Source organism: Cherax quadricarinatus, chromosome 19, assembly GCF_038502225.1.
Source record: "Cherax quadricarinatus isolate ZL_2023a chromosome 19, ASM3850222v1, whole genome shotgun sequence".
NCBI lineage: Eukaryota > Metazoa > Arthropoda > Malacostraca > Decapoda > Parastacidae > Cherax > Cherax quadricarinatus.
Window position 1 is genome coordinate 15,918,228 of NC_091310.1, and position 15,682 is coordinate 15,933,909.

Here is a 15,682-nt window from a genome sequence, read left to right on the forward strand (position 1 = left end):
TGAACGATTAAATATTATGTTCAATAAACGCTATTTCACTTGTGAGGAAATTAGCAATGGTTTACAAACAATAGTTTCATGCACGCAAGCAACGAGACAAGATGAAAAATCCACAAATCCCGTGGATAATAAACCTTCAACTCAGTATAAAAAGAGTATACCTACTCCCACTAAAACACAGAATGGGAAGTCCCATATAGGCATTTATCAAGCTGTGAATACAACAGACAGTATACAGACTGTCACACATAAACGTATTCCAAAATGTGTACTTTGTGATGGAACACATTGGGCACAGTATTGTATTCAATACACATCAAAGGAGGCACGTAAACAACGTGTTCATCAGCTGAAAAGGTGCATCAAGTGTTTAGGTGAACACAAGGGAGGTAAATGCTCACTGAAGAAGTGTTTTAAATGCAAGGGTATGCATCATACAGCATTATGCCCAAATACTTTTGCTGAGCAACAGAAGACTTCCACAGAATCAGGAAGTCAACAAGCAACAGCATTAAATGTGGGAGATAAATTTAAAGCAACTGCTCTCCCGATAGCTCGAGTTGAGTTATCTAATAAATTACACAAAACCAATGTGCTAACATCATTTGATCAAGGCTCACAAAGGTCCTTCATAAGAAGAACAGTGTTACAGAAACTGAATAAACAACCCTATGCCAAAATACAGTTAGATATAGCTGGTTTTTTCCACAATTCTGGTAAACAGACATATGACCTAGCCAGAATCACTGTTGGTCTAGGAAACAGGAAAAAGACAGTAGAAACTGTGGTAGTAGATGATTTGCCTAAGTCTGTGCAGATCCAGGGATTAAAAGAAACAGTTGCAGCACTGAAAGCAGCTAAGGTCAAGTTAGCCTGTCCTGACATACAGACGGACACTATTAGTCCAATTGATTTAATCATTGGAAGTGATTATTATCACTGTTTCGTGCAAAATATAGTAAGTAAACATGATGTTCACTTGCTGAAAACAGCAGGAGGCCACATGATATGTGGTCCCATTCCCTCTCAAAGTGGGAAAGAAGCTGATATTGATTCAGTGGAAAATGTACTAGTTACGAGAATAACCGCTGATCATGTACCACAGCAAAAATTATCATTACTGGAAGAAATGAATGAACCAGTTGATAAGTTGTGGGATTTAGATGCGATAGGTATTGATGTAAATAAACAAAGCCCACAAGAGTCTCAGACTTATAACCAATATTTGGACACTGTCAAATATAAAGATGGACAGTATTGGGTTAGGTTACCATGGAAATTAAATCCACCACATCTGCCTAGCAATTATCGCATGGCTTTCGGACAAATGAAAGCACAAATACATGAGCTCAGGAAGAATCCAGAGCTACTGACTGTCTATGATAATATCATACAAGAACAGTTGGACAATAAATTCATTGAGGAAATAATCGAAGATAAGTTGAAGACAGAAGCTCATTACCTCCCGCACCATGGAGTCAAAAAAGATTCTGAAACCACTCCACTACGTGTTGTATATAATTGCAGCGCACGTGCAAATAAAGATGTAGCAAGTCTTAATGACTGTCTGATGACCGGACCCTCACTAACTGAGAAGCTTGGAGACGTGCTTATGAAATTTCGCACAAACCCATATGCCTACACGGCTGATATTTCCAAAGCTTTCTTAAGAGTAGGACTACAAGAAATAGATAGAGATTATACTCGATTCTTGTGGCCTGAAAATCCACATGATCCTCAAAGTCCTGTGAAAAGTTATCGTTTCAAATCAGTATTATTTGGTGCAACATCCTCTCCATTCTTACTAGAAGCTACTCTAAATACACATTTGAAGAAATCTGAAAGTCCCTTCAAAGAAATCTTTAAGAAAAGTTTCTATGTAGACAATCTTCAAGGTACTGTGAATAAAGAGGAGGATTTGAAATCCTTATACAGAGAAGCTAACAAGGAGATGAAGGAAGCAAATATGCCTCTAAGGATGTGGAATACTAATTCAGAGCAATTAAGGGATCTTATCAAAGAAGATTTCCCTGAAGCTGAAATTCCCGAAGGCAACAATATGCTGGGACTTAATTGGAACACACATGAAGATACTTCGAGTCTCAAAAAGATAAACAATAAATCATACAGTACACTCACCAAACGTAGTTTACTGTCAGAAGTATCACAATGTTTTGATCCTCTAGGACTCTTCTCACCAATTACCATAAAGGGTAAAATGCTTATGCAAGATGCATGGAAGCTCAAAATTGGATGGGATGAGAACTTGCCTCTAGAAATGAGTCAAGCATGGGATGAAATATCCAGGGAGTTTAAGCAACTTCATCAAATTAAATTTCCCAGACAAATAGGTCAAGAGGGAAACAATTACACATTACATGTGTTCTGTGATGTGTCAACCAGAGGTTATGGCGCTGTAGCTTACATGAGTAATGCTGAAGGAAGTACACTAATTACTCCAAAGGCCAGGGTAGCACCCTTGAAGGTCAGAACAGTACCACAATTGGAACTGACAGCACTCTATGTAGGTACTAATTTAGCTATCTCAACAAAGTACTTGATCATCTCACTATTGAAAAAACCGTGATCTGGAGTGATAATGAAGCAGTTCTCCAGTGGTTAAGAAATAATAAGAGTAAGCTGGTCTATGTACAGAACAGAGTAGCAGAAATAAAAGAGATGCGGAGAGATTATCTCTTTCTCCACGTCTCTACCAAAGAGAATCCAGCTGACATGTTGTCACGTGGTGTCCCACTCAAGAAATTTGTGGATAATAAATTATGACTCCACGGACCGAACTGGCTCTCTAATGAAAATAACTGGCCTCAGCAAAAAGCTCACATTATGCCAGAAGAAACAGACTGCAGACACAACAGAAATAGTCATTGATGGATCTAAATACTCATCTTTGGGTAAACTCATAAGAGTTACAGCTCTTGTCTTTAAATTCATTAAAGGAATAAAACCTGATTATGAATGTCTTGAACCCATTAAATACTGGATGAAACTAATACAGAAAGATGTTTTCTCTACAGAATATAAATTTCTAGAAACACAAGATAAATTCCCCCCAAGAAACCTGCCATGATTAATTCTTTAGGACTTTATCTCGACTCAGAAAAGATTATAAGATGTCGAGGAAGAATTCATAATTCTTCACTACCTAAAGAAGCCATACATCCAATATTGTTCCCCAAGAATCATTGGCTAACGAAACTGATTGTTCAAAAAGCCCACAGTAACGTGTTACATGGTGGGGTAGCTGACACACTTTGTCATATACGACAATCCTACTGGATACCTCAAGGTCGACAAAGTGTGAAAAAACAAATAAAGGACTGTATTACTTGTCGTCACTACGATATGCGAGTATCCAGGTCCACCTCCATATCCCTCTGAAAGAGTTTGTCATATCACTCCATTTGAGGTGACAGGTGTAGATTACACTGGACCAATAATTTTAACCAAAACAGTTGACAAAGTTCCCATCAAGGTGTACATCTGTTTGTTCACTTGTGCTACAACTAGAGCAGTACATCTAGAAGTAGCCACTGACATGTCTGCTGAAACCTTTATCAAATTTTTCAGAAGGGTTGCAGCCAGAAGGGCATGTCCCAGACTGATGATTTCAGATAATGCAACGAACGTTATTGCTGGTGCTGCTTATATAAGCAAGATCTTTGATCAACCGGAAGTACAACAGATGCTGAATCAACGCAGTTGTCGTTGGAGATACATTCCTCCTAAATCTCCATGGAACGGTGGATTTTATGAAAGAATGATCGGCATTGTAAAACGTTGTTTAAGGAAGACTCTTCATCGTCAGAGAATAGACTTAGAAGAATTCCGTAAAGTTGTGACTGAAATAGAAAATAGTCAACAACAGACCTCTAACTTATGTTACCGATGATCTGGACAATTTAGAAGTGTTAAGTCCATCTCATTTACTCCATGGCAGAAGGCTCGAACCTGTTCCTCCCATGAATGATAAAGAAATCATAGAGGATCCTACTTATTTCGAACCTGAGCAACTCAGACGTAAATTCAAACACCTGAATAAAGTGATTGAACGTTGGGAGAAAATTTGGCGAGAAGACTATCTCACCTCATTGAGAGAACACTTCTATGGAGCTGGTGTTCCTGAAAATTATAAGTCCTTAAGACCTGGTGACATAGTGATTATTGACAATGATGGTCCGAGGTCCCAATGGCCACTTGGAAAAATTGTGACTATATATCCTGATGCAAATGGAATCATCAGGACAGTTGATGTCTTGAGCAAAGGTGTAGTGAATAAGCGGACAATAAACTAGTACCGTTAGAATTACACAGTGTTGAAAACAAAATTAGTGATTCTCCAGAAACCACACAGACTAAAGCTGTTCAGAAAAGACAAGCAGCAGTGGTGGCGAGTGAGAAAATCAAATTAATGTTAAGTGATGAATAGTTCACCTGCAGCGAACCTCCACCGCCCCCAGTGTGGAGAAATTTGCTCCAGGAGGGGGGTATCAGCCCCCTTCAGCCCCTTCAGCCCATTTCAGCCCTGAGGGGCCCAACCCTCTCAGAGGCAAGTGTCTTGTTTACTGCTACAGTGAGTAATTGATCACAGATGCCGTACGAGTATGCGACGTGGTCAAGTTGACCGCTGCTCCTTGCAGTGCAGTGTTGCAAAGTGTAGTTTAATAAGAGACAGTACATCTCTTACTTTAGCAAGACAAGTAAGGAAAATCCTGCTCCCACTTTGTTACCATAGTAAAGACAGTGGACATTGTTGTCTATGCTTAAGACAGCAAGAATCAAACATTCTGCTTTGCTTCATCGAGGAAGTGGCAAGGAAGCAAAAGTTCTAGGTCAGCTTTTTTTTGTGCTAGGGGAGTGACGGTATGGGGTGCTGTGGCGTCTTCAGATTACTTTTGACACTACTGAGAGTGACACTGACGCCAGGATAACCAACAAAGAACACTGATCTGTGCATTAGTGTGAACAAAGTATCTCATAAAACACAATAAACACTTAAGAGAAGTGTGATCAGCTTCTTCAGTGATAACATTGTGAACAATAAAGACAAATCTTGTGGAACATAGTGTACCAGTGTGCGTTTCCTAGACAATGGAAGACGTGGACATCCAAGGACACTTCAGCTTCTATCAAGTCACCGATACCTGTCGAAGGTGTGAAGAACACCATAGCTCACGCTACAAGAGCAAGGTAGGTTACGAATTTCTTGTACGGGGGACTGCGCAGTTCTTGTGTCGCAAGGAGTTTGTAATCAACCTATAGTCGGCAGTAAGGTGCGGACTTTTGAGTCCAAACAAGTAAGTCTGTCAGCCATCAGTGAATGAAATATGCTGACATAACACCCCCTAGGTGTTATTATAACTCTTTACAGCCCGTTGAGAGATGAGTCGACAGCTTCTAGACCTCATCTGCAGGGGCGGCTGTGCAGGCGATGAGCTGTCTTTCTAAGTTACGTACAAACTCTTTAAACTTAGCTGATAACCCATTTCTCAACATAATTGCAAGATACATGGAGGGCTAAGATGATGGAGGTGGTACTGGAAAACTTCATGTACCCACACGTAAGGGACACTACAAGAGAGAGAGGAGAGGATGAACCAGCAAGACTGGACCTAGTATTCACCTTGAGTAGTGCAGATATTGAGGACATCACATATGAAAGACCCCTCGGGGCAAGCGATCATGTGGTTTTAAGCTTCGAATACACAGAGCTACAAGTGGAGGGGGAAGCATGAAGGCCAGGACGAATGAAGCCAAACTACAAGAAAGGGGACTACATGGGAATGAGGAACTTCCTGAACGTCGAATACACAGAGCTACAAGTGGAGGGGGAAGCATGAAGGCCAGGACGAATGAAGCCAAACTACAAGAAAGGGGACTACACGGGAATGAGGAACTTCCTGAACGGGGTTCAGTGGGACAGAGAACTGGCAGGGAAGCCAGTTAATGAGATGATGGAATATGTAGCAACAATGTGCAAGGAGGCTGAGGAGAGGTTTGTACCCAAGGGTAACAGGAATAATGAAAAAGCCAGGATGAGCCCATGGTTCACCCAAAGGTGCAGGGAGGCAAAAAACCAAGTGTGCTAGGGAATGGAAGAAATATAGAAGGCAAAGGACCAAGGAGAATAAGGAGAGCAGTCGTAGAGCCAGAAACGAATATGCACAGATAAGAAGGGAGGCCCAACGACAATGTGAAAACGACATAGCAGCGAAAGCCAAATCTGACCCGAAACTGTTATACAGCCACATCAGAAGGAAAACAACAGTCAAGAACCAGGTAATCAGGCTAAGGAAGGAAAAAGAAGGGACAACAAGAAATGACCGTGAAGTATGTGAGGAACTCAAGAGATTCAAAGAAGTGTTCACAGAGGAGACAGAAGGGGCTCCAGAAAGATGGAGAGGTGGGGCACACCACCAAGTGCTGGACACAGTGCACACAACCGAGGAAGAAGTGAAGAGGCTTCTGAGTGAGCTAGATACCTCAAAGGCAATGGGGCCAGATAATATCTCCCCATGGGTCCTGAGAGAGGGAGCAGAGGCGCTATGTGTACCCCTAACAACAATATTCAATACATCTATCGTAACAGGGAGATTGCCTGAGGCATGGAAGACAGCAAATATAGTCCCAATCTTTAAAAAAGGAGACAGACATGAAGCACTAAACTACAGACCAGTGTCACTGACATGTATAGTACGCAAAGTCATGGAGAAGATTGTCAGAAGAAGAGTGGTGGAACACCTAGAAAGGAATGATCTCATCAACAGCACCCAACATGGTTTCAGGGACGGGAAATCCTGTGTCACAAACCTACTGGAGTTCTATGACTAGGTAACAGCAGTAAGACAAGAGAGAGAGGGGTGGGTGGATTGCATTTTCTTGGACTGCAAGAAGGCGTTTGACACAGTACCACACAAAAGATTAGTGCAAAAACTGGAGGACCAAGCAGGGATAACAGGGAAGGCACTACGATGGATCAGGGAATATTTGTCAGGAAGACAGCAGCGAATAATGGTACGTGGCGAGGTGTCAGAGTGGGCACCTGTGACCAGCGGGGTCCCACAGGGGTCAGTCCTAGGACAAGTGCTCTTTCTGGTATTTGTGAACGACATGACAGAAGGAATAAACTCTGATGTGTCACTGTTTGCAAATGACGTGAAGTTGATGAGAAGAATTCATTCGATCGAAGACCAGGCAGAACTACAAAGGGATCTGGACAGGCTGCAGACCTGGTCCAGCAATTGGCTCCTGGAGTTAAATCCCACCAAGTGCAAAGTCATGAAGATTGGGGAAGGGCAAAGAAGACCGCAGACGGAGTACAGTCTAGGGGGCCAGAGACTACAAACCTCACTCAAGGAAAAAGATCTTGGGATGAGTATAACACCAGGCACATCTCCTGAAGCGCACATCAACCAAATAACTCTCGCAGCATATGGGCGCCTGGCAAACCTGCATCTCCTTTTCTGACCACGACATGAGCTTGTCTAAATCCTCCTGAAGTTCAGAGCCTTCTTCCTCTGAAATTTTTTCCTGCTTATTTTTGTGACGACAGCGAATTTGCTCATTTCACTTGTTATTCCCTCATCAAGGTCATTAATGTATATTATGAACAATAATAGACCTAAAACTGATCCTTGTGCAACGCCACTTGTGACTGATCCCCACTCAGATTTCAGACCATAGCATTTATGGAGACATTCTGCTTCTTGTTGGTCAGCCATATGTCTATCCATGACAGGACTTTAACCCCCCCCCCCCCCCCGTCATACCATGGGCTGCCACTTACCTTAACAGTCTTTTGTGTGATAGTCTTTCAAAAGCCTTACTATAGTCCAAATAAATAATATCGTATTCTTTATTGTGATCAATCACCTTAAATGCTTTACTGAAGAAAGTCAGTAAATTAATCAGGCAGGAACTGTCCCTCGTGAATCCATGCTATCATTAATAAAATTAGGCTTATCTTTCAAGATGGCTTCTTATAATATCAGCTATAACTATCTCTAGTAATTTACTTGTAACTGAGGTCAGGTTTATTTGGCGGTAATTTGAATGCATTGACTTATCCTCTGCTTTAAAAATAAGAATTACATTAGACATATTTCACATCTCATACACTACACCTGCCTGAAGAGATATATTAAAAAGTTAGTTAATGGTTCACAAAGGTCTATTTGGCCCTCTTTAAGAATCCTTGAAAAAAGTTCATCATGGGCTGGGATGTTACATAATTTACTGTGATATTACATAATTTACTTTCTTCAGCCCACTATAATATTAAATTACCTGGATATAATTTGATTCTTGAGTGAAAACAGAGAGACTTGATTATTAAAAGTCGAGCAGAGTTCAGTCTCATTGTCAGTAAGCTGTTCAGAGTTACTTTAAGGAATTTTTTCTTTAACTATATGCTTCAAAAAACTTTCTGGTCTGTTTTCGAATCCTTAACAACTTTAATTTCTTAGTCATGTTGAACGTTTACCTTTTTTTCTTTTAACCTTTCTCTCATTGTGAATATATTGATTTCTAAGATAACCCTCGCCTCTTTTGATACTTCTAGAAATTCCTTTCTTCTACCCTCCTCCACTATCTCAGCTGCTGCCCTTATCACTTAAGGCCACCGAATTTCCAATATTATTCTATTATCCTACGTCATTGTGCCTAAAACTAGTATCCCCGAAACCGATTTCTGCTCATAATCTTGTCTTTACATCCCAGAGGTGTGTGAGCAACCTTGATGTATTCATATCTCCCCAACAACTTTAGCCCAACTTATCCAGGACCAGCACTTGAAAATATGGAGCTCTTAATTTACCGAGAGCTCGGATTTCATGCTTCCTCTATAGCACCAAGATCCATTACAATGAGGAGAGCTCCAAATAACTCTTTTCACGGGTTTATTATGTTGCCAGGGCAACACCTGACGTGTGCTGCCTCGTCTGGTTTAGAATATTTTTCTTTATAATAAGCTTTACTTAATCCGTTTAATTTCATATTTTTTAGCACTGGTTATGGAAGACGGCTGATGAATAAAAAAAGATCCGAAAATATGTCAAGGACCGCACGAGAGAGAAACACTAAGACAGTCATATCAGAAAAAAAAAACTTGTATAATTTAGATCAACAAGGAAATTCCCTAAGGACTAGTGATCCCTAAATTTAAGCATTTATTACTTGGAGACGGAATTTGCAGAGTAGAAAAAAAGCAGAAGGCTCGAAAATAAATATGGGAGATTTCGTACCTAAGAATCATTGGAACCATAAGTAACTAGATCAAACAAGAAAGTTGCCAGACAACTGAGGGATCCACATGGGCCAAAGAAGTGAAACAAAAAAATGTATCCTCTCGATCAGCAACAGCAGCAAATAAACCAAACTAAAGTATAAGAGAATGAGGAAACAAAAAAAAAATCAGCATTGAATAAGAAAAAATAAGCTCAAGGAGAGAGGGAGAACAGCATAGAGAGAACAACATACTTAAGGTATTCCGTAAGTCAACAAACTCTACAAATATAGGATTAAAACATAAGGTGGTAAAAGCTCATTCATATATAAGGAATTATTCAAGGAAAAAGAAGAGATTTGAGGCGCGTTCGACAGCAGTAACCACTGGTTGGCTAGTCTCCATTCTGCAGCAACGAAGTGAATCCTCAACTGCTTCCATATTTCATTCATTCTCGTTCTTTCTTTACCTCCTTCGTCCTTACTCTCATCATCTCTTTTTCTCTCTCTCTCTCTCTCTCTCTCTCTCTCTCTCTCTCTATTTTTTCTCTCTCGCACTCATCTGAAATCTGAAGCTTAGGCTTTTATAATGCAAAATCTCTGGGGATGTGGGTAGAATCTCATGATACCTGGAGTCGATTTCGCGGGGAGTCGCTACATCCGCGGCCCAGTCAGACCAGACCTTACTGATGTCGGTCTGATGAACCAGGCTGTTTGTGCTAGCCACACTCAACTCAGCGTACGTACCAGTCCAGCTGATCAGGAACTGAGTTAAGGATGGTAATAATGTTGGTCGAATTACCAGCAATGTGTTAGGTAAAAGGACACATGTGCAACTAATGCAACATTTTTATTGTGGCAACGCTTCGCCCTCCAGGGGTTTTGTCAAGCCGTTACATTTTTTTTATACAGAAAGCGAAATGTTGCCACAATAAAATTGTGGCATTAGTTGCACGCGTGTCCTTTCGCCTGAATTAAATAACTTATGATTCATTATGACTGGGGTTTACTGGTAATTCACCTATACAAGCACGGAGTGTGCTAAGAGTATTGGTCCCCAAATTTTGTTTAAGTCTATTAGTGTACTCATCACACCTCTGCTTTTCTTTGGTGGTGTTTGTGCCTTGTACGCAGGCTTGGGACCGATCCCTCCAGAATTTTCCAGGTGTAGACAGTGGTGCATGTTTCTTGTATATGTTTTTAGCATATTAGTTAAAGATGCATAAAACATGACCAGAAATCAAATAATTGACTAAATTTATACAAGTAGAGAAGGTTTCTGTATGTTTTGTGCAGTTTTTCCTGCCTTGAAGGAGGCCATTAGAATGCATCAATATTCCAGTCTACAGAAACAAATAACTTGAACATCACTGGCTCGACAATTTTTATTATGAATGTATAAGTTATCCAGCCCACCATTTTCCTTGCCGATGCGATAATGGCATTATTGTGATTGTTGAATGTGAGATCTCAAGATGTCACTACCAAAGTCTCTCATTTCCCCCATCATGTCTATTGAAAGATTCCACACAAACATACTCTTTTTCAGAGGCGTCGCTAGAGTTGGTGTCACCCGGGGCGGAATCTCTGGTGTCACCCGGAGTTGCATCTTTGCTGTCACCCCCATGAAATTCAAGGGTATGGGGGATGGGGGGGAGTAAACTCCAGTTACGTCACTACTGCATGACCAGTGACAAATGTTTAACAATAAGAACGTTTAAGGGCCATAAACTGAACAGGAGAATACTTCTCAACTTTATTTATGATAAAATAAAATGCCGTAGTAATATTGAGGAAACAAACTTGAATACCACTTTGAGTACAGGAAACAGATCCAACATTTATTCATCTTCAACAATGGCAAAAAAAAAAAAATGAAAAAACGAAGAAAAACTTTGCAATATCAGAGAAACACTAGTTCCTATTTGAACTTGAGTACAGGTAACATCTCAGTGAATCTGATCTTACATTTCCTTGCCTTCAGTCCTGCAAAATCATCTATCACATCATCAAAGTCAATGATTTTCCCTATTTAGGCTCCTCTGTACCCTGTAATCATATGACAGGCTATATAGAAACGAAGGATTCTTCTCTTATATTGGTGCAGCACTGTTTTGGGAATTTGTGTCACCTTCTTTAGAGGCTTTATGGTGCCACCCCCTAAATGGTGTCACCCGGGGCGGCCCGACCCCGCCCCCCCCCCTTACGACGCCCCTGCTCTTTTTAATTTTTTCCTCAGTCTAAAGGTGAACAGATCGTCAGTTACATCATGTGTGTTTTTTAACCTGTCCAGAAGAACTAAGCATAGTAGTCTTGGCCATAATAATGCATTAGAACACACGAGCGTCAGTTTATGACTGGTGTTGGCTCGCGTAGGTACATTTGTAATTCAATTTGTTGCCTTAAGTGGTCGACCCCATGAGACTTGCCACCGGCGTCCATCTGAAGTTAACATTTGTTTAGTTTCTTGGTCTGTTCCTGGATGATAAACTTCTTTACTCTTCTATATTTTTTTTTATTTCTTTTATCGATTCACTAATTTGTTTAATATTTTCAAAATTTCCTTGTAACATTTTTATGTATGATATATAATTCATTCTTATATACCTTCATATAATCTTTCCCTATGTCGGGTGAGTCTATCGTGATGGCGTTGTTTGAGCAGCCAAGTGCTTGCGACAAGGAATAATCACACTTATATCAAAATTTCCTGAGGCATCGGATGGATTACAAATATAGCTAAAACACAGTACACAAACTTACTGTCGCCGCTGCCTCGCTGAACTCGGGAGTAAAACAATTTGGCAGATGATCCTTTTTATACGTGTGCCTTGTATGCCAAACGATCACCCTGAGGTCAGGCTTTGAGAAAATCATGTCAGGCAATGTCACTGCGAGGGATGGTCACACATGAAGTCGTAATTTGGAAGATCAAGTCTGGTGAGGTCAGGTACTGGTGAGAATACGGGTGGTGGTGGTGGTGGTAAGGTAGAAAGTTTATTATGATTATATGAATCATGGAAAATGTGGACAATAGGTCCAGTTAACATGAACATTCCACTGCTTTGCCCTGGGGTTTTGGCGAGGTGGATCACTGCTGCTTCCAAATATTTTGAGTCTCGTGGTGAAACAAATGTGCTCTTCCTCAGTTCACTGCTTGAGGATGAAAGTTACGATGGACTACGTAAGAGTTGTTGTTTTTATTCCCAAAGACATGTCAGAATGTCTCTGCCAGTGTCCCCGACTTAAAATTTATCGCCATTACCACACCTGCGCAAATAGTTTTGGTTCAGGGCTTCTTGTGATCTCCGAGAGTTTTGGTACTAAGAACTGTTACGGCTATGTTGTTTTTTCGAATAGGGGCGAGGGTGACGGTAGCTTGCCCATGGGGAGGACCAGTCTTCAAGTGCTGTTAGAATCTTCTCTGGGTGTGCTGGCTGTATATGAAGGCGGCGTTCTGTCTGCAGGAGTGGATAATGTCCGTTGAGAATTTTTGGCTGGTAAACTTCTTACCATTATATACATCCTCTTCTAAAAAAATATTCATCACTGCACATTCAAAGTGCTCGGAGGAAGAACGTGTGGTAACTCTTCTCTTCGTTATGTCATTGGGAAATGTAGTGTATTTAATCGTTCCTATTAGTGGGGTTTCCGTATAACTTGTTAAGGGTTTCTTTATTTTTAATAAGTAAGACGTCCTGGAAAAGTAAGGATCGTCTCTTCTGGTGTGAACTGTATAGAGACCTCAACCATGTAAGAGAAAGGATGCTCGGTAAGTTTAATTTCAACAACCATAGAAACGACTGGGAAAAAGTAAACCAAGAGCTATCAGACATATCCTGGGAAACAGACATGAGCACCCTAAATCCCCACCAGTGCCTAGAGAAGCTGAACATAGAAGCATATAAGCATAGCCGAGAGATCATTGAATTACAGTAATAACTTAGGATGCCATACCTACAGAAGAAATACAAAGGGAACAAATGGCCATACAGGATATTGCAAGAAACTCAAAATATTGTTATTCCTATGCAAAATTCAAGCTAAGAACTACCTGTAGAATTGAACCATTAATGATAGACTCGTACACTAACGATAAACAGGAAATGAGCGATAATTTAAAGAAATAATATGAATTGGTGTTCAGCAATCTCCTAAATGACAGCAGGGTAGAGAATGCAAAAACATTTTTCACTGCAGCAAAGGCCGCACGGACTAACTAACAGTACAAATCCCACAGATTTCGAAAAAGAAATGGATGCTTACTCACTCAACACCTGAACCAGATTTATGAAATGCTCTGTTGACAAAGAAGTGCAGACATAGCTCCTTTGCATAAGGGAGGTAGTAGAGCACTAGCTAAATATTAGACCAGTTGCTCTTCGAGTGATGAGATGGCAGATTACAAATTTCATTGACAAGCACAAACGGTATAACCCAAACCAGCATGGTTTTCGAGCAAGACGATCATGCCTGTCAAAGCTGCTGTACCACTCTGGCACAGATATGATATACACAGACTTTGCAAAGGCGTTTGACAAATGCTATCATGGAGTGATAGCGCACAAAATGAGGGCCATGGGCATTACGGGGAAGGTAGGCAGATGGATTTTCGGGTTCCTAACACACAATACAAATAGTAGTAGTAAACAGAATGAAGTCCAGCATCATCTCTGTTCCCCAAGGCACTGTCCTGGAACTTATGCCGTTTCTCATACTCATAGCAGAAATACATAAAAACACCCGTCACAGTTTTGTATCATTTACAGATGACACTAAAATAAGCATGAAAGTCACTACGGTAGAAGACATTGAAAAATTACAAGACAACCAGGGTTTTACAGTGGGCAGTGGAGAGCAACATGACGTTTATTGGTGATAAGTTTCAGCTGCTTGGGTATGGAAAGAATGAAGAACTCAAAAGGAACACTGTATTCAAAACTCAAGAGAATCGCCAAATAGAACGGAAGGAACACGTAGAAGACTTGGGAATAATTATGTCAGCTGACCTTTCAAAGAACATAAGACAAAGATCACGACTGCCTGGAGGATAACGGGGTGGGTATTGAGATCTTCCAAAACATGGGAAATAATGCCAATGGTGACACTCTGTAAATCGCTAATGCTCCCTCATTTGGAGTATTGCTCATGCTGACGGCCCCGTTCAAAGCAGGAGAAATATCAGGGTTGGAAAAATACAGAGATCGTTGACGCCACAGAACCAGTAAAGCGCTTAAATTGCTGGGAACGCCTTAAAACCTTGAACATGTATTCACTGGAGCGGAGGAGAGATATATGATAATATATACCTGGAAAGTACTTGAGGGCCTGGTCCCAAATTTGCTCACTGCCATAATTTACTGGAGTGAGAAATACTGGACGAAGTGCAAAATAAACCCAGTGAGGAGCAGGGGTGCGATGGGCACAAGCATCAGAAGATATCAGAAACACGGCTGGAACAAGTATAGAAGCCTTCAAGAGGTTGTGGTGGATATGTGGGGTGACGGGCCTGCAGCAGGAACAGCCTGGATAACCAGGCAAGCACCATACGAGCCTGGCCCATGGCCGAGCTCCGAGAGTAGTGAGAGACTCGATACTCATCAGAGGTATATTTCAACCTAACACTCCGGAGTGTTAGTTGAAAAGTCAAGAAACATCCCAAGGATATCATCCACTATCCCTCTCAAGGTGTTCTAGATAGCTGTTTGCTAACACTGCAATTATGAATGACCCCACTGCCATTACAAACTTTTGTTTGTAAATGTTATTACAGACAGTGAAGAGGCTGGAGCTGATGCAGGCTTCAACAAGGTAAATGAAATCCGAAGAGGCAAGTTGAGGTCTGTAGTGAGAGAGCTGTGATGGAGGGCAAAGGGGACTAGAGAGAAGAGGTCACGCCCAGACTAGTGCGAGTCGATTGTTTTAAGTTACGACTTTGTTGAGCCTGGAGAGATTTCAAAAATGTAGGAAGTGCAAATTGCACACTGTGCCCAGCATGGTGGATAGGCTTTGGTAAAACACCTGCCAGTCATTGAGGTGCACTGCTGATCCCGGAGATATTGGGATTTGATTGTTTTGGAAAGTCCGTAGATGTGTGCAGGTCTTTTATTAAAGGATTCCTCTACATCCAGAGTCTTTAATTAATTTCACTTGTCGGTTTATGCCGTTGCCTACTCCTGCCAAAGTCACCTATGACATAATTGCCGTTGACAGCCCTACCACACCGCCGCCGATGCGTATTATGTTAGCATTCTAATTTGTGCTTTCATAAGCTCTGTAGTATTTTTTTTTTTATATTCACATAAACGGTTGTTCAGTTGACTGTAGAGATATAATAAAACATATTTCCAAATGATTTTGTGTATACGTGTGTACTCGCCTAATTGTGGTTGCAGGGGTCGAGACTCGGCTCCTGGCCCCGTCTCGTCACCGAGTGCTACTA